A 24,580-nucleotide genomic window follows, 5' to 3' on the forward strand; every position below is an offset into this window, starting at 1 on the left:
GTGCCATGAGGGAAGCCTCTCTTCATTTTTTTTTTATTTTTAAAGTTGTTTTATTTTATTTTATTTTACTTAAAATTTTTTCTTAAATTTTTATTTTATTACTTCTTTTCTTCCTTTTTTCCCTTCCTTTTCTTCTGAGCCATGTGGCTGACAGGGTCTTGGTGTTCCAGCTGGGTGTCAGGCCTGAGCCTCTGAAGTGGGAGAGTGGAATCCAGGACAATGAAATCCAGGGACTTCTCAGCCCCATGTAATATCAATCAGTGAGAGTTATCCTGGAGATCTCCATCGCAGCACTAAGACCAAGCTCCTCCCAATGGCCAAAAGATCCAGTGCTGGATGTCAATGCCCAACAGCTAACAAGACAGGAAGAAAAACCCACCAATTACAAGAGAGGCTGCCTAAAATCATACTAAGCTCACAAACACCCCAATACACACCATTGAATGATGCCTTGCCTACCAGAAAAACAAGATCCAGTCCCACCCACAAGAACACAGACACCAGTCCCTTCCAAGAGGAAGCCTACCTGAGCCACTGAACCAACCTCACGCACTGGGGCAGACACCAAAAACAACGGGAACTACAAACTTGCAGTCTCTGAAAAGGAAGTCCCAAACACAGTAAATTAAACAAAATGAGAAGACAGAGAAATATGCAGAAGATGAAGGAGCAAGGTAAAAACCCACCAGACCAAATAAATGAACAGCAAATAGGTCATCTACCTGAAAAAGAATTCAGAATAATGATAGTAAGGATGACCCAAAATCTTGGAAATAGAATGGAGAAAATACTAGAAATGTTTAACAAGGACATAGAAGAACTAAAGAGCAAACAAACAAGGATGAACAACACAAAAAATGAAATTAAAAATTCTCTAGAAGGAATCAATAGCAGAATAACTGAAGCAGAAAAACAGATAAGTGACCTGGAATATAAAATAGTGGAAATAACTGTCACAGAGCAGAATAAAGAAAAAAGAATGAAAAGAATTGAGGACACTGTCAGAGACCTCTGGGACACATTAAACGCAGCAACATTCAAATTACAGGGGTCCCAGAAGAAGAAGAGAAAAAAAAAAAAAACGGACTGAGAAAATATTTGAAAAGATTATAGATGAAAAATTCCCTGAAATGGGAGAGGAAATAGTCAATCAAGTCCAGGAAGTGCAGAGAATCCCATACAGGATAAATCCAAGGAGAAACACGACAAGACATATAGATCAAACAATCAAAAATTAAATACAAAGAAAAATATTTAAAACAGCAAGGGAAAAGCAACAAATAGCATACAAGGTAATCTCCATAAGATTAACAGCTGATCTTTCAGCAGAAACACTGCAAGCCAGAAGGGAGTGGCAGGACATATTTAAAGTGATGAAAGGGAAAAACCTACAACCAAGATTACTCTACCCAGCAAGGATCTAATTCAGATTCGATGGAGAAATAAAAACCTTTACAGACAAGCAAAAGCTGAGAGAAATCAGTACCACCAAACCAGCTTTACAACAAATGCTAAAGGAACTACTCTAGACAGGAAACACAAGAGAAGGAAAACACCTACAATAACAAACTCAAAACAATTAAGAAAATAGTAATAGGAACATACATATCGATAATTACCTTCAATGTAAATGGACTAAATGCTCCAACAAAAAGACATAGACTGGCTGAATGGATATAAAAACAAGGTCCATATATATGCAGTCTACAAGAGACCCACTTCAGACGTAGGGACACATACAGACTGAAAGTGAGGGGATGGACAAAGATATTCCATGCAAATGGAAATCAAAAGAAAGCTGGAGTAGCAATTGTCATATCAGGCAAAATAGACTTTAAAATGAAGACTATTAGAAGAGACAAAGAAGGACACTACATAATGATCAAAGGATCAATCCAAGAAGAAGATATAACAATTGTAAATATTTATAAACCCAACATAGGATCACCTCAATACATAAGGCAAATGCTAACAGCCATAAAAGGGGAAATTGACAGTAACACAATAATAGTAGGGGACTTTAACAGCCCAGTATCACCAATGGACAGATCATCCAAAATGAAAATAAATAAGGAAACACAAGCTTTAAATGACACATTAGACAAAATGGGCTTAATTCATATTTATAGCACATTCCATCCAAAAACAACAGAATCTCCTTTTTCTCAAATGCTCATGGAACATTTTTCAGGATAGATCATATCATGGGTCACAAATCAAGCCTTAGTATATTTAAGAAAATTGAAATCATATCAAGTATCTTTTCTGAACACAGTGCTATGAGACTAGATAGCAATTACAGGAAAAAACCTATTAAAAATACAAACAGATGGAAGCTAAACAATACACTACTAAATAACCAAGGGATTACTGAGGAAACAAAAGAGGAAATCAAAAATTACCTAGAGACAAAGAAAACACGATGACTCAAAAACTGTGGGATGCAGCAAAAGCAGTTCTAAGAGGGAAGATTATAGCAATACAACCCTACCTCAAGAAACAAGAAAAAATCTCAAATAAACAACCTAAAATTACACCTAAAGCAATTAGAGAAAGAAGAACAACAACAAAAAAAAAAACAAAGTTAGCAGAAGGAAAGAAATCATAAATATCAGCTCAAAAATAAATGAAAAATAAATGAGGGAAACAATAACAAAGGTCAATAAAACTAAAAGCTGGTTCTTTGAGAAGATAAACAAAAGTGATAAATCATTAGCCAGACTCATCAAGAAAAACTGGCAGAAGTCTCAAATCAACAGAATTAGAAATGAAAAAGAAGTAACAACTGACACTGCAGAAATACAAGGCTCATGAGAGATTACTATAAGCAACTATATGCCAATAAAATGGACTATGTGAAAGAAACTGAAAAAATTCTTAGAAAAGCACAACCTTCCAAGACTGAAGCAGGAAGAAATAGAAAATATAAACAGATCAATCACAAGCACTGAAATTGAAACTGTAATTAAAAATCTTCCAACAAACAAAAGCCCAGGACCAGATGGCTTCGCAGGTGAATTCTATCAAACATTTAGAGAAGAGCTAACACCTATCCTTCTCAAACTCTTCCAAAATATAGCAGAGGGAAGAGCACTCCCAAACTCATTCTATGAAGCCACCATCACCTTGATACCAAATCCAGACAAGGATGTCACAAGGCAAGAAAATTACAGGCCAATATCACTGATTAACATAGATGCAAAAAACGTCAATAAAATACTAGCAAACAGAATCCAACAGCACATTAAAGGGATCATACATTATGATCAAGTGGGGTTTATCCCAAGAATGCAAGGATTCCTCAATATATGCAAATCAAACAATGTGATACACCATATTAACAAATTGGAGGATAAAACTATATGATCGGTCTTCCCTGGTGGAACAGTGGTTGAGAGTCCGCCTGCCGATGCAGGGGACACAGGTTCATGCCCCAGTCCAGGTGGATCCCACATGCCACAGGGTGGCTGGGCCCGTGAGTCATGGCCACTGAGCCTGCATGTCCAGAGCCTGTGCTCTGCAAAGGGAGAGGCCACAGCAGTGAGAGGTCCACGTACAGAAAAAAAAAAAAAAAAAAAAAAAAAAAAACCTATAAGATCATCTCAATAGATGCAGAAAAAGCTTTTGACAAAATTCAACACCCATTTATGATGAAAACTCTTCAGGAAGTAGGCATGGAAGGAAGTTACCTAAACATAATAAAGGTCATATACGACATACCCAAAGCCAACATCGTTCTTAATGGTGAAACACTGAAAGCATTTCCTCTAAGATCAGGAAGAAGACAAGGATGCCCACTCTCACCACAATTATTCAACATAGTTTTGTAAATTTTAGCCTTGGTAATCACAGAATAAAAGGAACTAAAAGGAATCCAAACTGGAAAAAAAGAAGGAAAATTGTAACTGTCTGCAGATGTCATGATGCTATACATGGAAAGTCCTAAAGATGCTACCAGAAAACTTCTAGAGCTAATCAATGAATATGTTAAAGTATCAGGATGCAAAATTAATGCACAGAAATCTCTTGCATTCCTATACACTAATGATGAAAAATTTGAAAGAGAAATTAAGGAAACACTCTCATTTACCATGGCAACAGAAAGAATAAAATATCTAAGAATAAACCTACTTACAGAGACAAATGACCTGTATGCAGAAAACAATAAGACATTGAAAAAAGAAATTAAAGATGACACCAACTAATGGAGGGATATACCATGTTCTTGGATTGGAAAAATCAACATCATGAAAAAGCAATCTACAGCTTTATTGCAACCCATATCAAACTACCAATGGCATTTTTCACAGAACTATAACAAAATTTTCACAATTTGTATAGAAACACTAAAGTCACTGAATAGCCAAAGCAATCTTGAGAAAGAAAAACGGAGCTGGAGGAATCAAACTCCTTAACCTCCAACTATATTACAAAGCTACAGTAATCAAGACAGTAAGGCACTGGCACAAAAACAGAAATAGAGACCAATGGAACAGGATAGAAAGCCCAGAGATAAACCTATGCACATATGGTCACCTTATCTTTGATAAAGGAGGCAAGAATATACAATGGAGAAAAGACAGCTTCTTCAATAAGTGGCGCTGAGGAAACTGGACAGCTACATGTAAAAGAATGAAATTAGAACACTCCTTAACACCATACACAAAAATAAACTCAAAATGAATTAAAGACCTAAATGTAAGATCATACACTATAAAACTCTTAGCGGAAAACATAGGCAGAACACTCTTTGACATAAATCCTTTTTGAACCAAAATCCTTTTTGACCCATCTCCTAGAAAAATGGAAATAAAAACAAAAGTAAACAAATCGGACCTAATGAAACTTAAAAGCTTGTGCACAACAAAGGAAACCATACACAAGATGAAAAGACAACCCTCAAAATGTGAGAAAATATTTGCAACTGAAGCAACTGAAAAAGGATTAATCTCCAAAATATACAAGCAGCTCATGCAGTTCTATATCTAAAAAACAAGCAACCCAATCCAAAAATGGCCAGAAGACCTAAATAGACGTTTCTCCCAGAAGACATACAGATGGCCAACAAACACATAAAAATATACTCAACATCACTAACCATTAGAGAAATGAAAATCAAAAGCACAATGAGGTATCACCTCACCCCAGTCAGAATGGCCATCATCTAAAAATCTAGAAACAATAAATACTGGAGAGGGTGTGAAGAAAAGCGAACCCTCTTGTACTGTTGGTGGGGTTGTAAATTGATATAGCCACTGTGGAGAACAGTATGGAGATCCCTTAAAAAACTAAAAATAGAACTACCATATGACCCAGCAATTCCACTACTGGGCATATACCCTGAGAAAACCATAATTCAGAAAGAATCTTGTACCCCAAAATTCATTGTGGCACTATTTACAATAACCAGGACATGGAAGCAACATAAGTGACCATTGACAGATGAATGGATAAAGAAGATGTGGCACATATATACAATGGAATATTACTCAGCTATAAAAAGAAATGAAATTGAGTTATTTGTAGTGAGGTGGATGGACTTACAGTCTGTCATACAGAGTGAAGTAAGTCAGAAAGAGAAAAACAAATACCATATACTAACACATATATATGGAATCTAAAAAAAAAGGGTCTAATGAATCTAGGGGTAGGACAGGAATAAAGACGCAGATGTAGAGGATGGACTTGAGGACACGGGGAGGGGGAAGGGTAAGCTGGGATGAAGTGAGAGAGTAGCATTGACATATATACACTACCAAATGTAAAATAGATAGCTAGTGGGAAGAAGCTGCATAGCACAGGGAGATCAGCTCAATGCTTTGTGACCAGCTAGATGGGTAGGATAGGGAGAGTGTGAGGGAGGGAGGCACAAAAGGTAGGGGATACGGGGATATATGTATGTATATAGCTGATTCCCTTTGTTACACAGCAGAAACTAACACAGCATTGTAAAGCAATTATACTCCAGTAAAGATGTTAAAAAAAAAAAAAGACTGACAGACAGAGGGATTTCTGTTATATCATTGGACAAAAAATCACTCCACAAAAAAGTGGCTTACACAAACAACAAGAATTTTATCTTTTCTCAGTTTCTCTGGGTCAGAAATTTGGGAAAGACTTGTTTGGCTGGTTCCTCCTAAATGAGGGAATCATGCAGACATGGTCAGAAGGTAGCTGGAGCTGGAGCAGCCGTGGTCTGGCAAAGCTTCTCTCTCTTCATTCAGCCACAGAGATTCTCCACCTGGTCTTTCCGCATGAATCCATTTGGATTTTCACAGCACGACAGCCTCAGGGCAGCAGCACTGCTTACCTGGAGCTGTGCACCAGCACTGGGGTTTGGGCTCCCAAGGCCAAAGCCCTATCACCTTTTATTACCAAGCATCAGAATTCATAGTCACTTCCACCACATTCTATTGGTTATGAGCAAGTCACAATCCCACTCAGAATCAACAAGAGGGGAATTAGGTTCTACATTTTTCTAAGAAAATGGCAAGGTTCTAGAACAGCATGTGGTGTTATTATGGGTTCTTTGGAAAATACAATCAGTCATAGGTAGATATATACAGAGATGAATATGTAGATAGAGATGTTTGAATCCACTGAATGTCAGTCTATTGTATGTATATATATATATATATATATATATATATATATACACACACACACACACACACATGTACACACACACACTAAGGTTTCTCAAAGTATGGACTATGACTTCTTCCAGTAACAGAATCAACTGAATGCTGGCTAAAATTGCTTGACAGACATAGTATCCACCCTCAATGATAGTTTGCCTTTCATTTTCCTCAAGTTGTAATAGATTCTAGTCCCACTGCATCTGCAAAAATGTGTATGACTGTGATGCCGAGAATTGTTCCCTAGTGACCCTGGAAGCTCTGGTTGAGCTGCTTGAATACTGAAATCAAGCCTCCTCTTCTAGAGGAATCTAAATGAGATTGGTCCCCAACCCTACCATCTCTAACGTAGAGGTAGCACCCAAACGCAGCTTTCCTCAGATTCGGTGGGTTTTTATCTCCCTACAAGAGGAGCTGTAATTTCCCAAAAGCTTCAAATTTCCAAGGTATTGGTCATCTTCCACTACTAGACAACTTCTATAAATAACCAATATTTATGCTGTCCAAGTAGTTTGTGTGTCTCTGTCACACTTACTCTCAACCTTAGAAGTTACAAGGGACAAATATCCCTGTTTTGGAACACAGATTCACATTACACATAGCCTCACACCTAGTAATCTTAAATCATGCTATCCTTTGCTCTGATTTCTGTGATGTTTCCTTTCGCAGAGGCCTTTAGAATGCCCACGTATTTTGGAAGTAAAAAATTATAGATATTGAAGTTTGTAAATTTTGACATTGCTCTTATACAAACTAAAATGATACACTTAAAGATCCTGGGTATAAAAGTGAAAACTACTGGCTTACTTGTTTGTCAATTATTCACCTTCACAACCTGCAGTCATTATGACTAGATGCCCACTTATAAGTGAATTGATTACTTATGGCAAAATTATTGGTCTTTATATTAGAATTTTTTACTTGTAAGTGCCTCAAATTTGACATGTTGACATATCTGAAATCACAAACTGGCTGTTCACAGGACAAAAGCAACTTGCAGTCATAGTTCTGTAACCAGTAAACTTTTAAAATGTTTGAATTAATAGCCAGGATATAAAAATAGAGAGATAGCTTTAAAAATTGGGTATCTAGTTTTCTTAAAAAATCATCAGAGCTGGCACCACAAGGCTCACGTTGCTTTTTGGCAATAATCAGTTGATGGTTAGTAGCTGTTCCCTTTGCAGATGGCCATTGGCTAATCTGCTTTATTTATTTTGCATAACCTCCCTGGCTCCTGAGGACATTAAGTTTGAGACATTAATAAATTTCATATCTCAAATACTCAGCTTATCAAATGATGAATAGTAACGAAGCTCGTATTTTAACTGGAACATCTATTGAAATACAGAGAAGCAATGGAAAACATAAAAAGAGCTACTCAATGTACAATCACCCAAGAGTAATAGTAGAGCTTATTTGATGGTAATTTATCTGTCAACCTCAATATATACCTAGATATATGGCATAAAATCCATGCAATAGAATTCATACACTTTATTCTTAGGTGACTACCCTAAACCCTCATTCAATACCCATTTACTCTTATTTTAAATCATGCAAGTAGAAAGCTTTGAAAGAGCAATAAAGATTTTACAAATAACCATAATCCTGTCATATGGAATACTGTTTATAGTATACTATAGAGTCTCCTGGTCTTTCTAGGCAACTGAATGCAAATTTAGAAAAATAATATTGGTATCATGCTGTATATGTAATGTATATATATATATATCTACTACATATCATCTTTTAACACATTTTTTTCAATTAATGCATCCCTAATTTTCCCCTTGTTATTATTTCTTCTGTATGTTTTTTAATAACTGTGGTACACCACTATAAAGATTCACCATGATTTATTTGGCCTAGCTTTTTTCTAATTATTATTATTAACATTAATAAGCATCCTTGAAAACAAACCTTTCCCTCTATATTCATGATTATTTTCTTAGTATAACACATGAATATAAACACTTGGTATAAAGCACTAGAAGAGGGGATTGCTGGCTCAAATGACAAGCACATTTTTAAGATTTTGCATACTTATTTTGGAAAGACCTCTGTCTTAGTCTGGGCTGCTTTAACAAACTATCATAAACTGGGTGGCTTATAAACAGCAAGTTACAGTTCTGGAGCCTGGGAAGGCCAAGATATTGGTACCAGTAGGTTTGGTGTCTGCTGAGACCCTGTTTCTTGGTTCATAGATGGTCATTTTTGCACTGTATCCTCACATAACGGAAGGGGCAAGGGGCTCTCTGTAGTGTCTTTTATAAGGGTACTAATTGCATTCATGAGTGCTCACCCTCATGACCTAATCACCTCTCAATGGTCTCACCTCAAAATACCATTACATTGGGATTAGGTTTCACCATATGAATTTTGGATCCCAGCTATTACATACAAGGTTTGTTAGTAAATAGTTAAGCTAATAAATATGCTTTTTCTTTTTTAAGTGGTAAGCTTCAATTAGACTAGAAGATATTCTGGTGATAGTATTATTAATAAATATGACTGATCATTTTTTGAGAATCCATTTATTTATCAGTTGTCCATTGCCACAATAATGTTACATTATAAGTGACCACAACAACTAAATATCAAATGACAATAAATGTTAATGAAGCCTATGGGCCTGTGGGTCAGAAAGTTAGGCTGAGCTTGTCTGCGAACTTCTGATATTGAATAAGTTCACTTATAACTAGTAATGAGCAATCATGTGCAGTCTTACCTGGGTGGATTTTATAGCTACTCGGCTTTCCCCACATGTCCCTCACCGCCAGCAAACTGCCTGGTCATGTAGTCATTTCTCATGGTGATGGCACAAGGAAGACTGAGAAGAAGTGCTTAAGTGTTTTTTCTAGAGTCTTCTTGGATCACATCCCATTGGCCAAACCAAGTCACAAGGCCAAGCCCAAAGTCAGAGTGAGGAGACACAACACTTACACAGCAATGGGTGTGGATCCAGAAAGGTGTGATAGATTTGGTCATTAATGCAGTCAGTCTTCCACTCTATAGAAAATATTTATACATTTTTCTATTCTTAGTGTGGTATTCCAGGTTTCAGAGCAGGTGTTGCTCTTAACACATTGATTATCAAGTACACTTGAGAACCCATTAAACCTGGGAAAGATAGCAAGTCTGATATGTCTTTACAATTCCACATTGTAGAGAAAACCCAGAAAACTATTATATACACATGGAAAAACATTAGGGAAGAAGCATCTATTGGGATGCAGCTGGACAAATCTGATATAGCTGGAGAAAATTTCTCTTGGCCTTGACTGACATGTATTCATTTCAGAACCAAAACTGAAAAGAGCATCTGGTATTTTATAACAAGTCTTTGTTACAGTTTATTTTTAAGCTTGCATTTTATCATCCAACACAAAGTTAATTTCATACAAAACTAATTCCATGAGAGCATCAGAATGGATAAATGCTCATTGAGTAACTGAATGCTGGATTTAATCAATTGATATTTGAATTATGTGCTACAACAAATTAATAGCAGAAATCTCTCTGCCTTCTAATTCATCCCGACAGAAATAGATTATGTATGCTTTTCTATTTCTCCCCACCAACAGACTAATTTTTGCTATGGAGAGAAACAGTGGGAAAAATGTATATCATCTATTCTGTTCATAAAAATATATATTATCTGGGAAGTCTTACTAATAAGACAAGTTTGAGGAGAGTATTAGTTAAGGAAACTTGGCAGATGAAAAGCAGAAAGCTGTTAGTTGGTGGAAGTGAACACTACTCTCTTTCTACAATTGCCCGTTGAGATAGTAAGATAATAATATTTAGAATTAGGAAACACATGTTAATATAATTTGTTTCATTATTAAAAGTGAAGATATTATTTAAGTCATGTTGAACTTTATTATGTGACTGAGACAGAATTGATGTAGAACAGCATTGTAAGAAAAGAAAATACTTATACATTTTTAAAATGTAAAATTATTATTAACAAAATTACTACCATCATTATAAAAGATATGAAATATTGATACATTTTATAACATGAATGAAAATTGAAAATATGCTAAGTGAAAGAAGCCAGTCATAAAATACCACATATTGCATGATTCCATTCATAAAACATGTCCAAAATAGGCAAATCTATGGAGACAGAAAGATAAGGAGTTGTCTAGTGCTGAGCTGGGGTGGGGCGGGGAGCAGAATGAGGAATGATGGCTAATGGATATTGTGTTTCTTTTAGGGGTTTGAACTACTCTAAAATTAGACTGTGGAGATATTTGTACAAGTCTGAATATAATAAAAAGGCTTTGAGCCGTATACTCTAACTTGGTGAATTTTATGAAATGTGTCTTGATAAAGTTGTAAAAAAAAATGGAAGTTGAGGGCTTCCCTGGTGGTGCAGTGGTTGAGGGTCTGCCTGCCGATGCAGGGGACACGGGTTCGTGCCTCGGCCCGGAGGATCCCGCATGCCGCGGAGCAGCTGGGCCCATGGGCCATGGTCGCTGAGCCTGTGCATCAGAGCCTGTGCTCCAGGCAAAAAAAATGGAAGTTGAAAATCTGGCTTAGGAAAGTGATGCTTAGGGAAAGAGGCAAACATTATGAAGGATATAGGATGCAAAGAGAATACTCATTATTAAACAGTGTTAATCAATTGGAAGTTTTTACTAAAATTATATGAATAATTTTAAATGAATTATAATATCATTTATATTTAAGTAAACTGAACTAAGAATCATTTTTATTATTAGTGCAATAATAATAAGATACATGGAAAGATATGAGAGTTCCCTGGTGAGTTTAAAGAAGGCAATGAGAAAAGGAGAAAATAGAAGATCATAGAAATATAATGAAGAGAGAGAGGTAAGGTTCAGGGAAGGAAATGAAGGGATTTGAAAAGAAGAAAACGATGAAATAAAATTAGAAAAATGTCTAAGAGAAAAATAATGAGTTCTATCTGAGGACTCAAACTCTGTGCCTGTTATTGTCTGATGAGGGCCAGGGTAAGACAATGCTCCCTTCCAAATTGAATTATTGTGGCATAATTTCTCATTTTCTTTTATATCATTTTTTCTGAAAGAACCATTAATGCTCATATTCACAAAATATTTGTGAAACAAATCTAAATAACATACCCAATCTCCAAATCATATTATGTATCTATAGATTCACAGAACCCACCTAACCCAGGAATACTTGAGAAACGGTAGCTAATTTATATGTATTCTCAAAGTTTAGATTTATCCATATTTTATTGTTTAATTTTTATTCAAGATTCTCTTGTTTGTCTGTGATTCTCTAAAACAAATAATGTGCTTTAACAGTCAATGCCAATACCTGATTACAGCAAGGCACACCACAAGTATACACACTGATCTCTAAAACCAAAAAAGCAGAGTTACAGACAGTCCACTCTCACGATCAGCTTCAGGTAGCCTTTTAGACTGCCCAAAGATTCTGGAATAAGAATAGATCTGTATCACATATCCCCAGTCACTTTTGTCAAAATCACATGCCCATGTCACCCACAACATTCATATCGAATTACTTATTTCTTCTCTGTCAAGCAACAGCTTAACCTTGGATTGACTTCTTAGCTTATAATCTACACAAAGTTATTATGTGACTGAAAAAAGCTGAAGTGCATTTGGGGGAAAGCAGAGAGGGAAGGCCACCCAATTCAATTAGAGTCAAAGAAACCAAATGACAGCTAAGAGTTTCTGTTGTCCAAGGCAAAACCTCACAACTGTAGTCACTCTTCAGTGTTTGGAGCTTCAGAATGCATTTTAGGCAAGGAAATAAAATAAATTAAGATTAAATATTTAAAGTAAAATTAAACGAGCATTTGAAAACAGCAACAAATCAATCCAATAATGGTCTGTACTAGTTTGAAGCATTTTGTGTGCTCCACACTCTGAAGAACTGCTGATTTTGATGTGGGTAGTGGTTACATGACCCAAGAGCTTCATTTTGGGAAGTTTTCAGATGTAGAGTGAATCCAATCCTTTGTTATCTGCATTGTTACTCCTGTTAGTGCTTCTTCCTGTTTCTTCTACTCTTGGGATCCACTGTTCCCAGATGCGGCTTGATCAGTTTTGGGACTATTCATATCTTGCTTCATTTATTGCCAGAGGATGGTTTTTTGTTGTTGTTGTTGTTAACCACCTTATATCCTATGTCAAATAATAATAAATATGTGTTTATGTTTAATGATAAGTGGCAAACATTTACATAACAAATAAACAACAGGAAGAGGCAAACTCACTGGTGAAGGTGTATAACCATACAAATTAATTCTTTCTTACTTTATAGATGGTAAGATTCCAGTTTGTTGTGATTAGACAGCTTATTTTATTGCATCTAACCAAATATGTTTATGTTATTGAGGCCCTCTTGAATTGCAATCTCTGAAATACAAAACTACAGAAGTATGTTAGGAATACACCATTTAGGCTCTAACAAGCATACAGCAATTTTAATTTGCATGGCTTTATTAATATAAAGCATAGACCTAAACACTCATTAGACTATTAAGCATGGTTTTAGAACATAGTATTACTGAACTCAGATGGGAACCAAGAACTACAAAAATATAGTTCATATGAAATGACAGAGGAAAAAATAAAATCAAAATTTAGACATAGATGAGATATAAAGGAAACATTGGCAGAGTTATTATAAAAAGAGTGACTAAAAATGTCAACGTATTTTAGAAGTAAATGGAATTATTAATAAAAAGCTTTCCAAATAGCTTTGATACAGAATTTTAGAAATGAGTAGGGACTTTAGAAATCATAGAAAAGATAAATAAAAATTGTTCCCACATTGAGAGATAGATATACACACAAAAGAAATTTGTAAATTTATCTTATCTAGAATCATTTATAGACAAGGTAGTATATAAGAAAGAGCTAATTAAGATATATTTTGAAATAAGTGGTCTCCTATTATGAGGTTTTATTGATTAGGTCAGTTTTTTAGAAGCAAAGGGAAACTGTTAGATAAGGGTACATATATTAGGAAGAAAAAGATTTACTGGAAATATAATCATGGAATTATGCTTTTATCATTATGATACGTTACCTACAGAATAAAATTATATTAAAATCCAATAGCATATTATTTATATTATGCATTATAATTTATATTATATATTATAAAATAACAAACATATACTTTTATATATAATGTATAACTTTTACTTGGATAAAGTTTTACTATAATTTCAATATTTAAAAATGGCAATATGACAAGAAGCTAGGTGGTTTAAATTTAGAAGTAAATCTTGGATCTAAAACCAACTTTGAAAAATTCAGATGGAAAAGCAGCTACCAGCCCAGCCACCTGAGGTATGTGCCAAGAAACCAGGTGCTTTGTGGGAACCTCTTCCATAGCTTAGCATCTAGGTTTTCTAAACTGTTACCAAGGGAGGGAAAGAGAAAAAAAATCTACCAGCATGCAGTGCTGAGGTTACTGGTCTCTTCAGAACAATAATATGAGCATGTTTTCTTTTCAACAATGAGACTTACAAAAGGCAAATAGAAATCCAAAGGTAGCAAAATATTATATGCTCTAAAATGTCTTTTCTGCATTATTTTTAATTTATGTTAAGACTGTATTAGCTTCAGAGTGTTTATCTACGTCCCCAAGAGAGGATTAGCTGCGAACATTCTTTGAGATAAACTAAAATAACTATTTGGTGCTGGCACTGTTAAATTTTTCCAATGTGCAGGTGTTTGTAGTATTTGTACAGTTGCCTGATTGGTTTTCATCCAGGTAAATCCACAGAGAATAAGGTTTATCGTTTCAGGATAGAGAGGTGCAGAGGCTATTACAGGGTATAGCGAAAACCTGCCGCTAGCCACTTTCACGCTGTTTTCTAAAGAGTCTCTTATTCTGACTCTGAAAATATAAGCAAACCTTCACTTCCTCATTAAACTTTCTTACTAATCTTTGCTGAATCCCATTTCATTTTACTTTTTTACATCTTTCATGATCGACTCTGCATTCATAGCTCTTCATCAGTATTACAAAGGAAGAATATATATTGTTACTGACAAATAATAAAATATATCAAGATGTTTGTTATTTTTACATATGGTTTAGAACAGCATTGAAAAAAGAATTCATTCACTATATTATATCAACAAAATTTTATGGAACATTTGAAATTTCCCAGGCACTGTGCTGAAAGCAAAGGATATAAGAGTGATCAAAATAGAAATGATTCCTGCCTTCATGAAGTTTATGGTTCACAGGGGAGACAGAGAATAACTGGGTAGCTGACTGGGAGTTTCAACAATAATACCCATGTATTAGACCACAGGCTGAATTAATACAAGATTCAGCTAAATCTCTCTCACCCTTGAAACCCTTCATCCACAGTGGAAACCATGAAGTCCGAGACAGGGGAAAGATTTGTTGGAAAGGTTTCTTTAAAATAGATTGTGCTATGAGTACCCCAGACACAAAGGGTGGGGGGCATGTCGAGTGTCCCTTACCTCACCCCTTCAAGCACAGTAGACTGATGTTTAACTGCAACCTAGAAAGCCAAATTGCAGAAACAGGCTGGCCAGCTGATTCTGTAACAAAACAAAGAAGAATTGATGGTCTATAGGGATTGGCTTCCTTGCCCAGAATTTGTCCTGTAAAGGAAACATAAGACTGTTCTCTTCATCAGATGTGGGTCAGAGAAGAAAAAGCTGGCCTGGAATTATACTAAATTCTACCTTGGAGGGAAATATAGGAGGGTGACAGGACCCAAAGATAAATTTTATGTGGAATAACCTAAAAAAGAAAGAAAGAAAGGTGCTAAGATGTATGTGACCAGAAAGAGAAAAACACATTTCCTATATCACAAGAAGTAGAGAATCAGGGTTAGAACAAGGTGATGTGAGTAAAGTAGTGAAGTCAGACACATAACTTAAGGGAGTGCCAAAAAACAAAAACTCAGTAATCTAAATAAATAATATTTAATGCAATATTTTAAAATTATCAGAATTAATGCAAAAGAATCCATGATGAACAAAATGTCAAACATTTTTTTTAAAGTGGAGAAGATCCAATCCTGTACTTATATATCCCTGACTCATTTGCCTCAATCTAATCCTGACCTTGCAAGCATCTTCTCAGGGAGGGCTTCTGAAGACCCAAAAAGGTACTCAGGAAACTGTCAGCTTTAAACATCAGCCAGGACCAGAAAGAATGATGCTCTCTTATCCTAGTACCAGAAGGTGAGAGTGGGATGCTCCCTTGTTTCATCCTTCCTCCTTTCCTAATACATCCATCATCTCCCATTCCTGTTAGGATCAAAAACTGCAGCTAGTAAGTGAAGGAGATGAGTGAGTGCTGTGTTTAAGAAGTGCTAACAATGCAAAGTTGAGTCCATGTTTTATGTCTTAGCATGATCATAGGTCCTTTTGATTTTTGAGTTATGGTTGTCCTCAAAGTTTTCATGCAGTGGCAAGGAAATAACTAACAAAATGAACAACCCAAAGAGACAGCATGATACAAAGATGCTTTCTGCTTGTTTAGTGTATCAATTACATAAGAAAGTAAATATATTTATAATTACAGATTGAGATACATGTTCTGTAGAAAGTAAGCATGGTGCTAGGTTAGGTAAATAACAATGGGTACTACTTGAGACAGGCTGACCAAGGGAAGCATATCTGAGCATCTCTGAGGAGGTGAGAGAGTACCAGGCATCCCAAGAGTTGGAAGCAGAGGAAAAGCCTCAGTAAAGGCCCTGCATAAATGGAAGGCATGGCTCCTTCCAGATCCCAAAGGCCAAACTGACTGTAAGATACCTTGTGGTGGCATCAGATATGTTAGAAAGGGTAGCAAGAGCCAACTCATATGGGCTAAGGCAATGACTTTGGATTTTTTTCTAAGTTGTGTGAAGGTCCATTTAAGGGCTTTGAGAAGAGTCACGATGGTGGAGGAGTAGGAGGTTGAGGAGTTCATCTCTCCCCTCAAATGCATCAAGAATACATCTACAGGGCTTCCCTGGTGGCGCAGTGGTTGAGAGTCCACCTGCCGATGCAGGGGACATGGGTTCGTGCCCCGGTCCAAGAAGATCCCACATGCCACAGAGTAGCTGGGGTCGTGAGCCATGGCCACTGAGCCTGTGCTCCGCAACGGGAGAGGCCACAGCAGTGAGAGGCCTGCATACAGCAAAAAAAAAAAAAAAAAAAAAAAAAATACATCTACAAATGGAACAATTCACACAGAGCACCTGCTGAACACTAGTATAGGACCTCGGACACCTAAGAGGAAAAGAAAGATCACCACATAACCAGGCAGGATGAAAGAAAGAAGAAGGGAAAAGGAAGAGGAGAGGAAGTGGGATGGGACCTGCGACCCTGTGGGGAGCTGAAGATGAGGAGAGGTTCCCACACCCAGGGGAGCCCCCTTACAAGGGGGGAGGTCATCTGGGACAGAAGGGGAGCTTTAAAGGCTTGGAGGAGAGAGCAGCAAACTTCTGTGGCAGGTAGGACGGAGTGAGACCTACACAGATGATTCATGCCACAGCCCTGCACCCCCCAGCCTGAGACGTGTCTGCTGGTGCACACACAGGTTGGGTGTTGGAACATAGGTTTTGGAGAACAGATTTAGTGGAGGGACTGCTGTTGGTTGTGAAGAGACAACCTGAGGGGACAGGAGTGAGGAAATCCACAACCAGAAATGCTTGTGAAGGAAACGCAGACCGCCACAAAAGCGAAGCGCCATTGTTGAGTGACACTCAAAGGGTGGGGCCTCTCTCCTCGTGCACCAGCCCATGCCTCCCCGAGCACTAGGAGGGCTCGCACAGGAGCAGCCTCGTGCCTCCTGGCCGCTACCTTCTTCACCAACTCCACACCTGGGCACGGCTCACTCACCCCAATCGCCACCTCAGCCCCCTCCTACCTGATGGGCTCGCAGATCCCGATTGCCACCCCAGCACCCTTCCCCCTGGGGGGCCTGCTCGCCCTGATTTCTATCTCCTACCTGAACAGGCACTCATGCCTTGATCACGCTTCAGGTCCCTCCCGCCTGGGTGGACTTCTGTGTTCTTGCAGCCTCGGGAGCAGATGTCAGTGGGTAGCCCACATGCAGAGGTGGGGCTGAAACCACAGCTGTGCCCCAGAGGTCGTGTGACTAAGGAAGAAGAGCTGAAATCTCTCCTCACAGCTGTATGAACCATGGATTTACACCTCCACTGACGGCTTCGTAAATTCAGCACCTGTGGAACATCCGAATAGACAGCAAGAGTGACGGGTCTGGCTTTAACAGCTATGGGCTTTGTGGGCACGTACACGTGGGGGTTGGGCCAGACCAGAATCTGAGCTGTCTCCATAGCTCTCACAGCAGGTCCAGGTGCAAGACTACTGCAGTCCTGGGATGTGACCTCAGTGGATCTGCACAGGTATCCAAGAGAAGACAATGCCTGAGAGTCATCAGGGACAATTGCCGGCATACTCATGGTTAAGGTGGGACTGAGAGCAGTGCCAACAGCAGTGTACTTTGTGAGCCTGCATAATGGGGAAAGGTGACACAACAGAGCATGCTCACAGGTGAACAGTTCCAGAGGGGGAATACTCAGGGGCTTCTCTCCCAGTGGGAGCGCTCCAATCCTACCTACCTCACTCCACAGATCAGAAACACAGCTAAGAAACAAATCTGGGGGACTTTACTCCAAAATCTAGGGAGCAGACCCCACCTCTGACAGGGCAGTGTCAACCATAGATCAAAGGAGAGGCCCCACTCAATATCCAGGGCAGGCTCGGGTCACCACAGCACCAGTAAAAACCCCCCGTCAAGGGGATAATGGCCAGCATACACTAAGGAAACAGGTGGCAGTCATCCATACAAAAAACAATCCTTGCACCAAAAAAAAAAAAAAAAATATATATATATATATATATATACATACATATATATACATATTATATATATACATATATATATGTATAAATATATATATGGAACCCGCACAGGCTACACAGGTGTGTTCCCACATAAAAATAGCCCTGCAAGATAGTCTGAGCATCTGACATTTGGAGGAAGAACCCCCAGAGCATTTAGCCTTGAAGGCCAGAGGGGCTTGAGTGCAGGAGCTCCACAGGGCTGGAGGAAACAGAAACCCCACTCTTGGAGGGACTTTAAATTAAAGACTGTTACAAAAGACAAAGAATGACACTACATAATAATCAAAGGATCAATCTAAAAAGAAGATATAACAATTATAAATATATATGCACCCACCATAGGAGCACCTCAATATATAAGGCAAATGCTAACAGCCATAAAAGGGGAGATCAACATAATAATAATGGGGGACCTTATCACCCCCACTTATTTGTCTGGACAAATAATCCAGACAGAAAATCAATAAGGAAACATAAGCTTTAAATGACACATTAGACTGGATAGAATTAACTGATATTTATAGGCCATTCCATCCGAAAGCAGCAGAATACACTTTCTTCTCAAGTACACATGGGACATTCTCCCAGATAGATCACATCTTGGGCCACAAATCAAGCCTTAATAAATCTAAGAAAATTGAAATCAGATCAAGCATCTTTTCCGACCAAAACACTATGAGATTAAAAATCAATTACACGAAAAAACTGTAAAAAACACAAACACATGGAGGCTAAACAATATGTTGCTAAACAACCAATGGATCACTGAAGAAATCAAAGAGGAAATCAGAAAACACCTAGAGGCAAATGACAATGAAAACACAATTATCCAAAAGCTATGGGACACAGCAAAAGAAGTTTTAAGAGGGAAGTTTATAGCAATAAAATCTTACCTCAAGAAACCAGAAAAGTCTCAAATAAGCAACCTAACCTTACACCAAAAGCAACTAGAGAAAGAAGAACAAACAAAACTCAAAGTTGATAGAAGGAAAATATCATCAAAATCACAGCAGAAATAAATGAAATAAATAGAGATTAGGGAAACAATAGCAAAGATCAATGAAACTAAAAGCTGGTTCTTGGAGAAGATAAAAAAAAATTTGATAAATCTTAAACAGACTCATCAAGAAAAAAAAGGGAGAGGACTCAAATCAATGAAATTAGAAATGAAAAATAAGTTACAAAAGACTCCACAGAAATACAAAGGATCATAAGAGACTACTACAAGCAACTATATGCCAATAAAATGGACAACCTAGAAGAAATGGACAAATTCTTAGAAAGATACAACCTTCCAAGACTGAACCAAGAATAAATAGAAAATATGAATAGACCAATCACAAGTACTGAAATTGAAACTGTGATTAAAAAACTTCCAACAGGGCTTCCCTGGTGGCGCAGTGGTTGCGAGTCCGCCTGCCGATGCAGGGGGCATGGGTTCATGCCCCGGTCTGGGAAGATCCCACATGCCACAGAGCGGCTGGGCCCGTGAGCCATGGCCGCTGAGCCTGCGCATCCGGAGCCTGTGCTCCACAACGGGAGAGGCCACAGCAGTGAGAAGCCCGTGTACTGCAAAAAAAAAAAAAAAAAAAAAAAAAAAAAAACTTCCAACAAACAAAAGTCCAGGACCAGATGGCTTCACAGGAAAATTCTATCAAACAAACAATTAGAGAAGAGTTAACACCTATGCATCTGAAACTCTTCCAAAAAATTTCAGAGGAAGGAATAATCCCAAGCTCATTCTACAAGACCACAATCCCTATAATACCAAAACAAGAAAATATATCACACAAAAAGAAAATTACAGGCCAATATCACTGATGAACATAGATGCAAAAATCCTCAACAAAATACTAGCAAACTGAATCCAACAACACAGTAAAAGGATCATACACCATGATTAAGTGGGGTTTATCCTAGGAATGCAAGGATTCTTCAATATGCATGAATCAATCAATGTAATATACCACATTAACAAACTGAAAAATAAAAACCATATTATAGTCTCAATAGATGCAGAAAAATATTTTGACAAAGTTCAACATCCATTTATTATAAAACCTCTCCAAAAAATGGGCATAGAGGGAACCTACCTCAACATAAGAAAGGCCATATATGACAAATCCATAGCAAATATCATTCTCAACTGTGAAAAACTGAAAACATTTCCTCTAAGGTCAGGAATAAGACAAGAATGTCCACTCTCACCACTTTTATTCAACATAGATTTGGAAGTCCTAGCCACAGCAATCAGATGAAAAAGAAATAAAAGGAATCTGAATTGTAAAAGAAGAAGTAAGACTGTCATTCTTGGCAGATGACATGATACTATACATAGAAAATCCTAAAGATGTTATCAGAAAACTACTAGAGTTCATCAGTGAATTTGGTAAAGTTACAAGATACAAAATTAATGCACAGAAATATCTTGCATTCCTATACACTGACAACAAAAGATCAGAAAGAGAAATTAAGAAAACATTCCAATTTACCATCACATCAAAAACAATAAAATACTTAGGAATAAACCTACATAAGGAAGCAAAAGACCTGTACTCAGAAAACTATAATACACTGATGAAAGAAGTAAAAAATGGCACAGATACCATGTTCTTGGACTGGAAGAAACAATACTGTGAAAATGACTATAATACTCAAAGCAATCTACAGATTCAGTGCAATACTTATCAAATTACTAATTGCATTTTTCACAGAAATAGAACAGAATTTTTTTTTGTTTTTTTTGCGGTACATGGGCCTCTCACCATTGTGTCCTCTCCCGTTGCAGAGCACAGGCTCCGGATATGCAGGCCCAGTGGCCACGGCTCATGGCTCCAGCCACTCCGTGGCACACGGGATCTTCCTGGACCAGGGCACCAACCCGCACCCCCTGCATCGGCAGGCGGACTCCCAACCACTGCATCACCAGGGAAGCCCAGAACAGAAAATTTTATGATTTGTATGGAAACACAAAAGACCACGAATAGCCAAAGCAATCTTGAGAAAGAAAAATGGAGCTGGGGGAATCAGGCTCCATGACTTCAGACAATAATACAAAGCTACAGTCATTGAAACAGTATTGTACTGGCACAAAAACAGAAATATAGATTAATGGAACAGGATAGAAAGTCCAGAAATAAACCATGCATCTATGGTCACCTAATCTATGACAAAGGAGGCAGCAGTAAACAATGGAGAAAAGACAGTCCCTTCAATAAATGCTGCTGGGAAAACTGGGCAGCTACATGTAAAAGAAGAAAATTAGAACACTCCTTAATACCATACCCAAAAATAAACTCAAAATAGATTAAAGACCTAAATGTAAGGCTGGATACTATAAAGCTCTTAGAGGAGAACATAGGCAGAACACTCTCTGATGTAAGTCACAGCAATAACTTTTTCTTCTGTCTCCCAGAGTAATGAAAATAAAAACAAAAATAAACAAATGGGACTTAATTAAACTTAAAAGCTTTTGTACAACAAAGGAATCCATAAACAAAACAAAAAGACAACTCTCAGAATGGGAGAAAATATTTGCAAATGAAGCAACCAAGAAAGGATTAATTTCCAAAATATACAAACAGCTCATGCAGCTTAATATCAAAAAAAAAAATCAGAAAATGGGCAGAATATTTAAATAGACATTTCTCCAAAGAAGAAATACAGATGGTCAAAAAGCATATGAGAAGTTGCTCAACATCACTAATTATTAGAGAAATGCAAATTAAAACTACAATGAAGTATCAGTTCACACTGGTCAGAATGGCCATCATCAAAAAATCTGCAAACAAATGAGCAAGAGGGTGTGGAGAAAAGGGAACCCTCCTACACTGTTGGTGGGAATGTAAATTGGTGCAACCATAATGGAGAATGGTACGGATCTTCCTTAAAAAATTGAAAGTAGAGTTACCATATGATCTAGCAATCCCACTCCTGGGTATAACCAGAGAAAACCATAATTCAAACAGGTACATGCACCCCAATATTCCTTGCAGTACTATTTACAATAGCTAGGACATGGAAGTAACCTAAATGTCCATCCACAGAGGAATGGATAGAGAAGATGTGGTACATATACACAATGGAATATTACTCAGCAATAAAAAAGAACAAAATAATGTCATTTGCAGCAACATGGATGGACCTAGAGATTGTCATACTGAGTGAAGTAAGTCAGACAGAAAAAGACAAATATCATATGATATCACTTATATGTGGAATCTACAAAAAAACATACAAATGAACTTATTTACAAAACAGAAATATAATCATAGATATAGAAAACAAACATGATTACTGGAGGGAAGTGTGGGTGAGAGGGAGAGATAAACTGGGAGGTAGAGATTGACATATACAGACTACTGTATATAAAATAGATAACTAATAAGGACCTACTGTATAGCACAGGTAACTCTCTACTCAATACTCTATAATGACCTATATGGGAAAAAATTCTAAAATAGAGTGGACATATGTATATGCTTAACTTATTCACTTTGCTATACACCTGAAACTAACACTACATTGTAAATTAACTAGACTCCAATAAAAAAATTTTAAGAAATAAATAAATCTGGGTGCAGGCATTGAGCTTTTTCCAAGTGCTTTCCATGCCTGACTGTGGCTCAAATTCACCCAAGCACCTTAAAAAAAATCTACAAATGCCTAGATTCCTCACAGAAAGGATTCTGCTACAGAGAAATGTGTTAAACTGCATTAAAAGGATGCCATATCAGCATGTCAGCAAAATCCAGACTGGAAAAAAAGATAAAGGGAGAATTTGTAGATTCAAAGAAAGTAAGAGACACTACCACCAATGTGATGCTTGAATTTAGTTGATTCCCATTTCAAACAAACACAAGGTGAAAACAACAAACAAAAACAAAAGGACATTTGGACATTTGGGAGACAACTGATATTTTGAACAATTGCTTGGATATATGACTTATTGCTATTTTTTTTGAGATGTAATGAAAATATTGTGGTTGTTTTTAAAAAAAAACAGTTTACATCTTACAGAGAAATGAGCTGAAATGTTTTTGGATAAACTTATATGATATCTAGAATTTGCTTCAAATAAGGGAGGAGTGAATAGAAACACAGATGAAGCAAGACTAGTCAAGACTAGTCATTAGTTCATAATTAGTTGATCTTCATGAGGAGAAGTGGGGTTCACTTTGCTTTTTGGTCTACTTCAGTATATTTTTGATATTTTCCATAATAAAATTTTAATCTCCTAAAAAAATAACACATAAGTGCTTTGAGAATGGAAATGATATGGTTTGCTCTTCCACTGACATCCTAGACAGTGCAATAAGGCAAGAAAAAGAAAACTAAGGTGTAAAGAATGGCAACAAAGAAGTAAACTGCCTCTATTCACAGACAATACAGATTATCCTAAGGAATTCTCAACACAACTACTAAGGAGAGCTAATAAATAAATTTAGAAATATCTCAAAATAAAAAAATACATTGTTTTAAAAACTTAACTTTTATTTTACACATTAGTAGAAAAGACAATTGCAAAACAAAATTTATAAAAAAAATTTACTTGCAATAGCATCAAAACCCATAAAATACTGAGAAAGATGTGGAAGAACTCTACAATTAAAAACATGAATCCTGGGCTTCTCTGGTGGTGCAGTGGTTGAGAATCTGCCTGCCAATGCAGGGGACATGGGTTCAAGCACTGGTCCAGGAGGATCCCACATGCCGGGGAGCAACTGGGCCCATGAGCCACAATTACTAAGCCTGTGCATCTGGAGCCTGTGCTCCGCAACAAGAGAGGCCGTGATAATGGGAGGCCTGCGCACCATGATGAAGAGTGGCCCCCACTTGCCACAACTAGAGAAAGCCCTCGCACAGAAACGAAGACCCAACACAGCCAAAAAAACAAACAAACAAACAAAAAAAAGTGACTCTCATAGGCTGTCTTTTAAAAAAAAAGAAAGAAAAAACATGAATCCTTGCTGAGAGAAATTAAAGGAGACCTAAATAATAGAGTTAGGCCATGTTCAAGGATTGGAAGATTCAATGGTGTTAACACATCAATTC

The sequence above is a fragment of the Mesoplodon densirostris genome, chromosome 13, assembly GCF_025265405.1.
Source record: "Mesoplodon densirostris isolate mMesDen1 chromosome 13, mMesDen1 primary haplotype, whole genome shotgun sequence".
NCBI lineage: Eukaryota > Metazoa > Chordata > Mammalia > Artiodactyla > Ziphiidae > Mesoplodon > Mesoplodon densirostris.